At 32.2% G+C, this 14,191-nt stretch overlaps 1 protein-coding gene across 1 annotated transcript in view; it reads right to left on the reverse strand.

The window, feature by feature from the left end:
- The window catches only part of DPYD (dihydropyrimidine dehydrogenase), an 891,530-nt gene that overhangs the window by 750,767 nt on the left and 126,572 nt on the right, over positions 1 to 14,191 (reverse strand). The window lies entirely within an intron of this gene.

Consider the following 14,191-nt stretch of genomic DNA (forward strand, 5'->3'; position numbering starts at 1 on the left):
CCATTTTGCTTGCTCAGTTCCCCCATTAGTACTGGTCTTCATGCTCTTCAAGACTTCTGCTCTATTCTGTGTTCCAAAGTAGTTAAATTGAATACACAAGAACTAGACTATCTAATGGTTCAAATTGCTGATCTGTTATTTATTATCTTATAGTCTTATGCATGGTTCTAACTGTGTTAAGAATAACACCTGATATTTAAGTAATAATAAAGCCTACATCATAGGACTGTCACAAGAATTAAGTGAGTAAACAAATGATAAGTATTTAGAAGAGTTCTTGGCATATGATAAGTAATAAATTATAGCCATTATTATTATTACTATTATTATTATTTCTTCCAATTTTTCTGTATCCATTCAGCCATCCCTGTTTTTACTTGGCTTAAACTCTATTTTTAATCAATTCAAAAAACTTTTTGTAAAAATGCCTAGACCCTTGTTACTTAGATCTTCCATCATGCCTCTCTTAGAAAATTCATACTCTGGATGAAAACACCCACGTTCACAGAGAAAACCCTACATACATACAAAAAAAAAAAAAAGCCCAGCATAATGATATAGCCAGTGTTACTGATCAGGTGAGCTGTCATGAATCCACATCAAGGAAACATATTTCTTTAGTTAACCTTCTACTATTCCATTCCATTCCAGCACTATTAAACCTTCATCTTTCCTTATGATTTCCAAGCTATTCCTGTTCCATTCATTTATCTTCAGCAGTTTCCCTTCTTTCTTATTTTTGTGAAAAATAAAAACCTTTAGGTGGTGTTCCCTAATGGGGTGTTACCACTTCTCTAAACCTATTTCTAATGATTGATCACTGTCTTTTCTTCTGTGCTTCTGACCCTATTCTTATCAAAATGGAATTCCCACAAATGGAACTGGATTCCACTTCCTACCATCTCTAAAGTCACATGCTTTCAATATTTACTTCTTTTATTTATTAGCATCTAATTATTTTAGGTTATTCCAATCCGATAACATTGCTCCCTGAATCTTCCCTCTCCTTCCTCCTGTGGATAGCCAAAAAATCAAAAGAAGTTTGTTGTCTATACTCATTGTGCCTATTTCCTTCCTGTCCATTGATTTATTCATATATTGCACAATCTAGCTTCAGCTCCTACTTCTCCATGGATATGGCTCATGTCAATTATGTCCATGCCATTCAATCCAGAGAATATTTGTTCAAATCTCTTATTTGATCTCTCAGAAGAACTCAATAAAATTGGTTCCTCCCCATCTTAAAACATTCTTTTCTTTCACTTTAAAAACTTTCTATTTTTAGATAGAATGGTGGGTGGGGAGATGGGTGAAATAAAGAGGATTAAGAGTACACTTATGCTGATGAGCACTGAGAAATGTACAGAATTGTACAGAATTGTCGAATCATTATATTGTTGTTATCATTATACTGTACACCTGAAATATGAGTATTAATTTATGAGTATTAGCATACTCTATATGCTAATTATACTTGAATTTTTAAAAATCTATTTTCCCAATGCTTATTTGTCCATTCCCCAGTCACCACTGTTTTTAATTGTGTTTTCCCATTCTTTTCCTAAATGATTGTTAAATATTGGAGCATGCTCTTTTCATTTACTGTGCTCTTTTCTTTGTTCCATTTCACAGTCATTTTCATGCCTTCAATTACATCTACATACCTATCTAATTGGTCCAGCATTCTCAGATTTCCACACCACAGCCCATCTCTGTCCTTATCTTTGGGCTTGTGTGACAAATATAATTATTAAATCTATTCATCCATGCAGCCATTCAACAAATGCTTACTAAACACGTGCCATGTCCCAGGAACAGTTCTATATGCTAGAGATATACAGTGAGCAAATACACAACTTTCTGCTTTCATAGAGCTTTATTCTATTGAGAGAGATGCATTAAAGATTATAAACAAAAATATATAGCATATTAGATAGTTATGAGTTATCAGGAGAAAAAATAAATTAGGAAAGATGGATAAGAAATATTGATGATGCTGGGGTGCCTGGGTGGCTCAGTCAGTTAAGTGTCTGACTCTTGATTTCAGCTCAGGTCATAATCTCACAGTTCATGGGATTGAGCCCTGTGTTGGGCTCCATGCTGATGCTTAGAGCCTGTTGGGATTCTCTTTTTCTCTGTCTTTGCCTCTCCCCTCCTCAAAATAAACATTTTTAAAAATTTTAAAAATATTTCAAACAAAAAAAAGTTGATGATAAAAGTTAGGTGACTTTTACATAGTAACCAAGGAAGGCCTCTTTAGGAGGTAACATTTGCAAGAACTGAAGATGGAGAGGAAGCAATGCATGTCGATACATAGGGGTAAAGGGAACAACAAATACGAAGGACACTTTTTTCTCAGATTCCCCTTTTTTCTCGTGTTCTGTGAAATTTGTTTTTATGGTTTGCCTCTTATTGAATTTTCAGTCATGTACAGGAACTATTCGCTGCATAGTAGAGTTTTTTTTTTCTTACTCCTTTTCTTAATTGTTTACTTTCTAATAAGTGACAAACATGATTTATTTTATTATTTGACTTGTAGTATCTTATCGTCATGCAAGCAGATTCTCTTTTAATTTCTTTGAGAAGCAGGATATAAATGATAAATAATAAATCAGATTAAAATACATCAGTATGTCAGTTGAGCTTTTACTTCGTTAAGGGTACTATGCCTAATAGAAAAAGAGATGCAAAGAAACCAGATTGTGGTGGGTTGAGGTATGACTGGGAGGTAAAGGCATGGAATTATACTGTTTAGACTACACACTCCAAAAGCTTGGCTGTGAAATGCTTTCCAGATAAATTTGTATTTGGATACTGCACAATTATATCCATTGGCTTTTAGTGAATTTTTTCTGGCTTTTAAAACTCTTTAATTATGAACATATGAACATAAGCCTTAATTAAGACAAATCTTTCTTTTGCCTGACTAAGAACTACCAATAGGGCAAGACTAAAAGTTTCTGTCAGAACCATTTTAGTCTCCCCATTTAGCGACTATACACTGTGCCATGCTATCAGGAACTGTTAAGCATATTCTCACACATTAGAGCTGTTGCTGCTCAAATAGGAACTTAGGCCTTGTACAAAAAATACACAAGGAACCACTGAGTCAGAAGCAATCTCTGCCACTCATAGTACCATTTATCCTTTGGATGTCCCACTTATATTACCTCAGAAATTTCTGTAATTAAAAATACTGACTGTATTGTTTTAAGACTCACTTTCTGACACCCTAGCTTCTGGAATCTTCTCTTTGGTGTAGTTGTCTGAGCTTCCCTACTTATCCTTTTTATCTTGTCCAAACTTTCTAAAACCTAGACCTCTTACCATTAAAAATATAGATGTTTTAAATTTCTATAAATCCATATAATGAACATATTTTCCCTCTTATGTTGCAGTCCAAGGTATGGTCCCCAAATGATTTCAGGTTATTTTTCAAAAGTTCTACTAGATCCTATATTGGTTTGTGTTACAGTTGTTGTTGTTGTTGTTAATTTATACCACCAGTAACATTTTTTTCCTCAAATTGAACTGGCTCATCAAAGACAGTCAAGTAAATAGACATCTATAAAAATTTCAGACAGGCAAAAGAAGCATTTAAATGATTCAAAGTTTTGTTCTTACAGGTCTTCAACATACAAGTTTATTAATCTTTTCAAATAAACACATTATTTTCTCAAACTGAAGATATGAAATTATTGCAATAAAAGCAATTAAATATATTAAATGTTGTATAATTGTCTCATTTATATGGCTAAGGTTATTAGCTTATATATGATGTCTTTAAAATAACTCCCATTTGCAGTTACATTTCAAACTGCATATTTGACGCACCAGCCAGGAGGAATGCCACAATCCCTGCTGTGCTAAACTTACTGAAACAAATAGAAAAAATACTTTATTGTGTTTTGTTCCTGTTTTACTATTTTGTAATTGGACTACCCTACAGGAAATACTCTTCTTTATAATATATCACTGAGTTACTATAATAATCTTGTTTCATGCTCTTCCTTTATAGATAACATAAGAATTTCTGAATTATTATTTTACATTCAGGCTAAAAATAGTAGGACAAAAACAACTTAAAAGACATTAATCAAAAAGGTGTTTTGTACCTGCTTATAATGGCAACTGCACCTAATAACATGATTGAATATACATTTTTGACAATGGAAATATGGGCTCACATACTTATACCAAAATATCTACAAAGCTACACAAAAATGGAGAGATGAAAAGCATTTAAAAAAATGTGTTTAATTTCTTTTAAATGATAGCAACATATATCTTACTATTTAAAGATGATCAAGTTGTTGGGTTTTTTTTTCTTTTGATTATTAAATAAAATGTGTCTTAAAAACGAAGACTTCTTCTACACAAAGTAGCCTTGAAATTTATATATGGAGACTATCATTTAGGGTTATACGTAACACTGTTTATATATTATCATGTGTTCCATGGTTAATTTTGCCAAGATTAAAAAAAAAACCCTTTATGAAAGTGCCAATATTTTCATTGAAGATTTAAAAGTGATCTTTAGAAAATACTTAAAGAGCCCACCCCACCTCTCCCTGGATGCCACATGTTAAGATCATCTTTAAAGTGAAAATAACTTTCAATGAAGTTTGTCACTGCAGTAATAAAATTCATTTAAATGGTTTTTAAGCTGGAGTAGCTTTATGAACAATTGTGCTAAGTAGCAATAAAAGTTCATTTCTAGTGAGTAATGAAAAGTCTTATCGCATTTTATTTAGAAAAAGAAAATTTGTTAATGTTAAATGTCATTTTCTTAATCTTAACTCTCATTTAATGCAGACATCTTTTGGAGGGAAGTATATATAATGGGATGTAAGATCCAATTTGGAACTTCATATAAATAACACCTGTTAAGTACTATCAGCATTAACTGAGGATCAGCTTAGAAGGATACCAAAAGATTTTATTTCACATGAAGACACATACAATTTCTTTAGAAATAGGCACACTTGTGAATATTACTATAACCAAAAGTGGAAAGAAATTAAACAATTTTGTAAATTATATCCTATCATATGATATCCTAAAACTTATTATTTGTGAGAATTTTAACACCCTATACAAATTCATTAGGAAAAATACATAAATGCATTTATTTCATAAAACTTTAATTAGACACATCCTAAATGTATCTTTGACATTATCTATCCCTACAGAATCTCATTGATATTTATTTTCCTACACCAAAGTCTAAGTCATTTGATTGGGTTCACCCAGGTATAGCGTACTCAATGATACAGAACTCTCTCCTGAGAAAAGAAGAGGGAATTAAAGAAATTAAAAGACAACAGGTTGCATATTTTAGTTGTAAAAAACCAACACATTAGGAAAAGTAAGCACTTAAGTGGTCATATAAAAGGCCCAATTAAAACTAATTTAGCTTTGTCTCTTAGGATTTTTAAACCTATACTTCTGAGCATTGAACTGAGTCGACAAGACCAAGTTATCCTTAATTATTCGTTGTTTGACTTTACCAATTAATTCCTATCAAAGCAGTGAATTATTTCACTTACACGTGAGGTAACCTGAACATATACTATATTGGTTTTGAAAAAGACAAATACTAATTAGACATTTGATAAAATATTTTGTGAAAACAAGCAATGACCTTGTTCTATTTCAATTCATTTAAATAAAATATAAAGTTTGTTTGAAAAAGAACACTCATAGAGGTTAAGGAGCTTATTACTAAAAATTACAGACAGTCCTAGTGATAGAGTCAAAACTGGAACCCTGGGAATGTAGGAGACCTACTGAAAGGTGAAGCAATATATTTTGATTTTGAGCAGATGAGTTTCAGGTTCCTGATGAACATTCAAATGTCAAATAAGCCTTAGAACCACGGCTCTGGGGTTCAAGAGAGTGATGTGGCAGATTACACAGATTTAAGGAGACAGTAATATGCAGACTGTGAATAAAGGCAAAGAAAGTAGATTATATCACTAAAGGCATAAATGGAGTGAGAAGAGGAACAGGGATGAAAGTTTCTTCATATTTTAGAGAAAAAAATGGAGGCAGTGGATTAAATATTCTACTTGAAATGAAACAAATAAAAATCAATTATTCAAAAAACAGATTTGTTTTCTTTAAAGTTACAATGATATGTAATTGCTTATATTTACTCAGGATATAACTCATTACCAAAACAATGTGTTAAGGCAGAGAACCTGAACTTCTAAGCAGAATGTAGGTCACAGAAGGCCAATCAAAGCTCCAACTGCCAAAAATTAGAAAAAGCTAGATAAGCCATAAGCATTGTATTTTTAGAGGCATCAGAGATCTGAGAAAGAAAAACAACAACAACAAAAAAAATTACACAGCCTAAAGTCCCTGAGAAGGGAGAATATTCTCAAAATGAGTTGAGGAGAAATCATCAGTTTGGTTTTCTAAGAAACTGCCAACCTACCTCCCATGTGGCTGTATTATTTCACAGTCTAATCAGCAATGAATGAGAGATCCTTTTGTTCCACATCTTTAACAGCATTTAGTGTTGTCAGTCTCTTCAGTTTTTGAAACATATGTATTCTAACAGGTGTCATGGTATTTAATATTATTAATTTGCCATTTGCTAATTACGTATGATATTGAGCATCTTTCTACATCCTTATTTTCCATTTGTGCATCTTCTTTGGTGAGTTGTATATTCGGATCTTTTGCCAATTTTTTAGTAAGGTTATTTTCTTATCAGTGAGCTTTAAGAGAAAATTGTATGTTTTGAATAACAGTCCTTCATCAAATATGTCTTTTGAAAAATTCTTTTTTCCTAATATGTGGCTTGTCTTCTCATCCTGTTGGTAGTGTCCTTCATAGAGCAGAAGTTTTTAATGTTAATATGGTGCAGATTATCAATTTTTATTTCAGGAACCATGCCTTTTGATTGTATCTAAAAGTCACTGCTAACTCAAGATCATGCAGGTTTTCTCCTATATTGTCTTCTGGGAATTTTCTAGTTTTGCTTTGACATTTAAGTCTATGATCTATTTTGAGTTAATTTTTGTGAAAGGTGTAAGGTCTATGTTTACATTTTTTTTTTTTTTTTGCATGTGGGTGTCCAGTTGTTTCAGCCCCATTTCATGAAAGAGTATCGCTTCTCTACTGTATTGCCTTTACTCCTCTGTCAAAGATCAATTCACTATATTTGTGTGGGTCTATATCTGAACAAACTGTTCTGTCCCGTTGATTTGTCTATTGTTTAGCCAATATACCATCTTGATTATTATATCTTTATAGAATGTCTTAAGGTGGGGTAGTGTCATTTCTCTGACATACTGTACTGCCTATTCGGAGTCTTTTACCTCTCCATATTAGTTGTAGAATCAGTTTGTGGATAACCAAAAATATCTTCCTGGGCTTTTGATCAGGATTGTGTTGAATATAAAGATGAAGTTGGAAAGAAATGACATCTGAACAATATTGAGTCTTCCTACCTAGTAAAATGGAATATCTATGTATTTATTTATTTTCATTAGTTTTATAGTTTTCCTGTACATATTTTGTTAGATTTATACCCACATATTTCAGTTTTTGGATGCTAATGTAAATGGTAATTTTTTTAAATTTCAAATCCTAATCATTCATTGCTGATATTAGGAAAACAACAGATTTTTACACATTAACCTTGTATCTTACAACCTTAATATAATTGCCTATTAATTTCAGCAGGAGCTTTTTAATCTTTTTTTTCATATTTTCTATAAACAATCATGCCATCTGTAAACAAATAGAGTTTTATTTCTCCTTTCTCAACCAGTATACCTTTTATTTCCTTTCATGATCTTATTGCATTAGCTAGGATTCTAGTAGGATATTAAAATGGAACGTTAAGGGGCACCTGGGTGGCCCAGTCAGCTAAGCATCCGACTCCGGCTCAGGTCATGATCTCATGGTCCGTGGGTTCGGGCTCAGCGCTGGGCTCTGTGCTGACAGCTCGGAGGTTGGAGCCTGCCTCGGATTCTGTGTCTCCCTCTCTCTCTCTCTCTCTGTCCCTTCCTCACTCATGCTCTGCTTCTCTCTCTCAAAAATAAATTAAAACATTAAAAAAAAAATTAAATGTAATGTTAAGAGTGAACAGCCTTTCTTTATTCCTGATACTGTTAAAACATTTTTTTAATTAGGGCTTTTACTCTTTTTTTTTATTTAAAATGATGATTTATACATCCAAAATCATTTTTCAATTATGGAAAAAATGGTAAGGGCAATTAGTCTTATGATAAACTGTGAGACTGTCTTCTAAAGTGGCTTGGGGTGCCTGGGTGGCGCAGTCGGTTAAGCGTCCGACTTCAGCCAGGTCACGATCTCGCGGTCCGTGAGTTCGAGCCCCGCGTCAGGCTCTGGGCTGATGGCTCAGAGCCTGGAGCCTGTTTCCGATTCTGTGCCTCCCTTTCTCTCTGCCCCTCCCCCGTTCATGCTCTGTCTCTCTCTGTCCCAAAAATAAATAAACGTTGAAAAAAAAAAATTTAAAGTGGCTGTAAACTTTCCTCTAAATTATGCTATACTTGCATCTGTATAATTTTGATGTTTTTTATTTAAATTAAAAACTAAGTTAAATATTTAATATTACTTTTTAAATTAAATATTAAATCTAATATTAAATTAAAAATTTTATTTTATTGATGTATTATTCAGTTCAAAATATTTTTTTTTAAATATCCCTGTGATTTCTTCTCTGACCAATGGTTATTTTGAAATTTATTGTTTAATTTCTTTTTTTTTTTTTTAAGGAGGCTTCATGCCTAGCATGGAGCCCAATGCAGGGTTTGAACTCATGACCCTGAGAAAGACCTGACTGAGATCAAGAGTCAGACACTCAACCAAAACAGCTACCCAGGCGTCTCAGAAATTTATTGTTTAATTTCTAATTATTTAGGCCACTGTGGCTTAATGTAAGAGAAAAATTGAGTCATAAAATATAAGGTCAAGGAGATAGTGGAGAAGATCTGGATTATATACAGCTTGGAGGAATTTTTCCCTTTTACTACAAGTAAGGTAGGAGCTCACTGAGGGGGTATGAGTGGAGGAGAAACATGGAATCGTTAATAAAACGATTCTGGCTGCTGTCTGCAGAACAGACTTCATGGAAACCAACTGGAACTGCAATCCTCAACCTTGGTTGCATTCTGGAATCACCCAAGATGCTTTAAAAATACTGGTGCCAACTGTAATCCCACCACCCCAACACACAAACAATTTCATTTAATTACTCTGGAGTTGGGCTTAGGTATTGGATCATCACAAGATGATTCCAATATGCATTCAAGGTTCTAGGTACCATCACATTTAAACTACATTTCTTGTTATATATAATCAGACAAAATGATAAGTAATAAAAATAATAAATAGTAAAAGACATGCAATAATTTAGATATATCTAGTAAATCCTAGTTTGTTCATACAATTACAGGTTACAAATAGCATTTATTAGTATTGATATAAACAAGATCTCTTTCTGAAATAACTATATCATCTATAGAAACATTATTGTGACAAATATATTTGTCATGACCCTTAAATAATGCAGATTTTTGGTGGAAGTACTGAAAGAACAATCAAGCTTCTAAAAATTTCAGATGAACAGAATAATCTTGAATAAATATGAACTACAGTGTAAGTCTTATAATAATACCAAAACACAGCAGACTTTCATTTTTAATGAAATGACCCAACTCAAGGAATGATCCTCAGATTTCAATTAATGGTAGTGACTGGTTACCCAATGCTTTTTTTTGTTTTTAATTTTTTTGTAACGTTTATTTATTTTTGAGACAGAGAGAGACAGAGCACGAACGGCGAGGGGCAGAGAGAAGGAGACACAGATTCAGAAGCAGGCTCCAAGCCATCAGCCCAGTGCCCGATGCGGGGCTCCAACTCACAAACCACGAGATGGTGACCTGAGTCTAAGTCGGATGTTTAACCAACTGAGCCACCCAGGGGCCCCTACCCAATGCTTTTTAAGTTATAGTTTGCCTCTCTCTTCCCCCAACCCCCATGTAGCAAACCATAAAACAGATTCTTAAGTATAGAAAACAAACTGAGCATTGCTGGAGGGAAGGTGGGTGGGGGATGGGCTAAATGGGTGATGGGGATTAAGGAGGGCACTTGTAATGAGCACTGGGTGTTGTATGCAAGTGAAGAATCACTAAATTCTACAGCTGAAACTAATATTACACTGTATTTTAACTAACCAGAATTTAAATAACTTAAAAAAGAAAAAAATAAATTACTTAATATACTCTATTCATATTTAGTCATTTAATAATAATTATGTGTCAAAACCAGTAACCTTTTTCTTAACATTGAAAAAAAATCTTATACTTGTTTCTCTATTTTGAAAAGAAGAAATGCGATCTCCACAACAGCTTTTTCATCAAAACTGTTTAAATTTCAACACAATTCTTACCCCTGGGTGAGAAATGTCTCAAGCAATATTCTCTCACAGAATATGAAATTATAAACAACTTCTAAGGGGATGAAGGAAGAAATGAAATATGGAGAGGAAATATGACAATGACAAATATAATACCAGTAAGTAATTTAACCTTATTGTAAATCATTTTTCTTTCCCATCTTAAGAAAAATAAAAATAAAAAAAGATTTTTCTAAAGTCTCCTGAAAGATAGAGGAAGATATTGGCAAGATTCGTCTGTAAACATAGCACAGATATCCATTAAAAGTATTACCTCTGTGGTCCAATGACAAACACCCATTTCCACTAAAACTTGATGAAAGTTGATATGATGGAAGATTTCAAAATTAAATGACTACTATTATTTCTTCTATTTGCCAGCCAAAATAATGGTTCTTAAAATGGGGAAAAAAACCTATAGGGCTAAAAGTTAGGAAATGTATTAAATTAAACTAATTTTCATAGGAAGCTCTTTGGAAAATATTAAGACTGAACTTAAAACATCAAGAACATTTTTTAAAAAGGGCTCAGAATATCCCATATGGAATCTCACTTAATATTAAAAAAAACTTCTTTGTATACTAGAAGATAATTATTTATTTATAATTCACAGATTTATTAAACATCAATTGATTACATTTTTGAAATGAAGGCAATTCCTTACATAGCCCCTTAAAGTATAAAACTTTGCAAAGGAGTTAAAATAAAAGACCATGCAACACATCACACTATTTTCAAATCAGTATCAGACATCATGTATGTACTTCAGTAGATACCATGATTCTTCCATATTTATAAGAATAATTAACAAAGTCAGGTATCACAATGTATATTTTTATAAGTACCATATTGTGGTAAACTAGTGCTAAAATGAAGAGTAACATTATACTGTTTCATAATGTAGATGGTTCTTCAGTGGTTAGTCCACATTTTAACTCTAAACCATAATTATAATGAACTAATGCTAATTGATTCAGTGCCATTGATACCAAGACCTCATGTTGGTTGCACATTGGTGATTTTACAATTGCAATTGGTGAGTTTTCTCTGATTTATGCTTATTTACTTGAATGAGTAATCTAGGAAGTGTCACTTACTCAATTTCAAAGAACAGCCCAGAAATTGGGAAATAAGGACACCTCAGTAAATGTTGTATAGTCATCTTTGTAAATAAAACTGGAAGAACTTCACAGTATTTTTTAGTATTAATTTATCAGAGATAACAAATTCATAATATATTTACCAATAATTTTTTGAAATTTAATTGATTTATGTCAAGTCTGCTCTTAACCAGAGGTCAATAAACTATGACCCATGGGATAAATCCACCTGGTTGCCTGTTTCTATAACAGTTTATTAGAACATAGCCATACCAATGAAGCCACACATATTTGTTCACAAAATGTCTATGTGGCTGCTTTTGCACTACATCAGCATAATTAAATAACTATAACAGAGACTGCAGGAACCAGAAAGCTGAAAGTATTTATTGTCTGGACTTTACATAAAAGTTTGCCTATTTCTGCCTTAGACTATCAAATTGCCATGCTTTGTCTTTGTCAACTGAAGCAACAAATTCAGAAAAAGTAAATCTTACTTACTAGCTATCTTCACCAATTATCAGAATAGGACACTTTTTTCCCCCAAATAAAAACAAACCCTCCCAATGGATGTAACTCAGTGTATATCATAATAACCTGTAGAAATACTAGATAAGAAAAGGTATTAATTTGCTGTTAAAAGTAATGTGATGATATATGAGAAATGAGAAGTAGTATAACTAAACTACAATGTGTACCTTCCAGAAGACTATTACAGAAAAAGAAACAGAATCAGTTATTATTTTATAGTATATGTATAATAAAACCAAACTAATTAGAATGGGTAATAACAAAATATGCCAATGAACAATAATGTATTATCTATAAACCTATTCTATTATTCTTCTTAAGTTGTAGAAAATGACAAGCATAATTACAAAATATGTATTCAAAACATGTAAACCACTAATTTTCCACTTGTAAAAGCCTGATTCAAAAAGCAATTTACTTTATGGTTTACTTAAGCTTTGCAACTACATTAAAATATGATAGTATATACACAACAGCTTGTTAACAAGATTATCATAACATTAAAATCATAATGTGGCACTTCAATTATGGATACTTAAAATTAAAGCTAATCCTCACAGTACCAATTTTTATCTCCTAAATAATTTTAGCTATTAGCTGCTCATTCAAAGTCTGTATCTAAAATGATAAGCATTCTAGAGTAAGACTTAGCTCTGCACTTTTCTTTTGTAGCAAAACAAAAGCTGTATCCCTTCCTTTCTAGTCTTTAATATGCAATCTTAAACTACTAATGGGAAAATACAATTTTTTTTTTATTTTTTAAGTTTATTTATTTATTTTGAGAGCAAGTGAGGGAGCACGAGTGTGGGAGGGGCAAGAGAGGGAGAGAGAATTTCAAGCAGGCTTCTCGCTGACACAGAGCAGGGCTCAAACCCACAAACCATGAGATCATGACCCAAGCCAAAATAAAAAATCAGATGCTTAACTGACTGAGCCACCCAGGTGCCCCAAATCTAATTATTTTTTATCATGGTTAAATTCTATTATGTATATTGCTGCTAATTTGTTGTTTTAAATATAAACATCCAATATACCAATGATTCATATTTTTTTTTCTAGTTTTATCATTCTAAAGTTACCGAGTAGTCATAAAATGGTAATTATAATTTTATTTTCTTCTACAAATACTCCTTTTAAATAGTGTCTAGCACATAGTAGGCACCAAGTTGAATGAACACATGCTTAGATTAAGGTATAGGCTAACGCATTTTATACATATATAATTTAATTAACCTATGCCTGATTTCATTTGCTGCTGTTTTAAAAAAATTATCATTAAAGATAATTCAGTGTGGTCACTAAATCCATATATTAGGTGATCAAATGCAGGAACCTACTGTGGGCATAGTAGAATATGTGCCTCTTTATAATAGAAATGACAAAGACAAGGTACTCTCCTCTGCATAGAAGAAAAGAGGATACTCTTATAATTTGCTGACTTGGGGGGTACTTTTTAGAGAGATACCTGCTGATCCCTTTAGTGAAAGACAACTTGGAGAAATATAATATGAAGGATCAAGACATTTGATTAAAATGAAAAGTTAACACATTGCCTCTGAACCCAATATCGCAGGTCAAACTTTTCATATAGTTAAAAAACAAACACAGATACACACATATACATGGGCATTTATGATTATAAAAATAATGTGTTTATTTTTGAAAACTTTGAAAGCAAAAAAAATGTTACAAATGTTAAATCATCTGTAATTGTTGATATCATTATATACCATACCCAAAAATTTTTAAAAATTGTATTTACTTTCCATACTATTTAATAATCTGATGATTTTCCTAGAAGTATCTTGTTAATACTTTCTCATTTTATCTTTTATTTTACTACAATGCAATTTCAATTTTTTTCATGCCTTACATTCATCTTTTAAATTACTCAAACTCACTATTCATAAATATTTAGGTTGCCTTCTTATCCCCTTTCCCTTTTTTTACTATTATAAAAAAAATTCATTGAACCTTCTTGTACATAAATCTTTGTAATCCTAATAGATATGTCTAAAAAGCATAGAGATCTCCAAATTCAAAATGCTGTCACACTGCAAGATTTCCTTGACTGGGATGGGAAGATTTAGACAGAAATAGAGATATAGAAAGTATACATTTA

Source organism: Herpailurus yagouaroundi, unplaced genomic scaffold (genome assembly GCF_014898765.1).
Source record: "Herpailurus yagouaroundi ecotype Mexico unplaced genomic scaffold, PumYag 77, whole genome shotgun sequence".
NCBI lineage: Eukaryota > Metazoa > Chordata > Mammalia > Carnivora > Felidae > Herpailurus > Herpailurus yagouaroundi.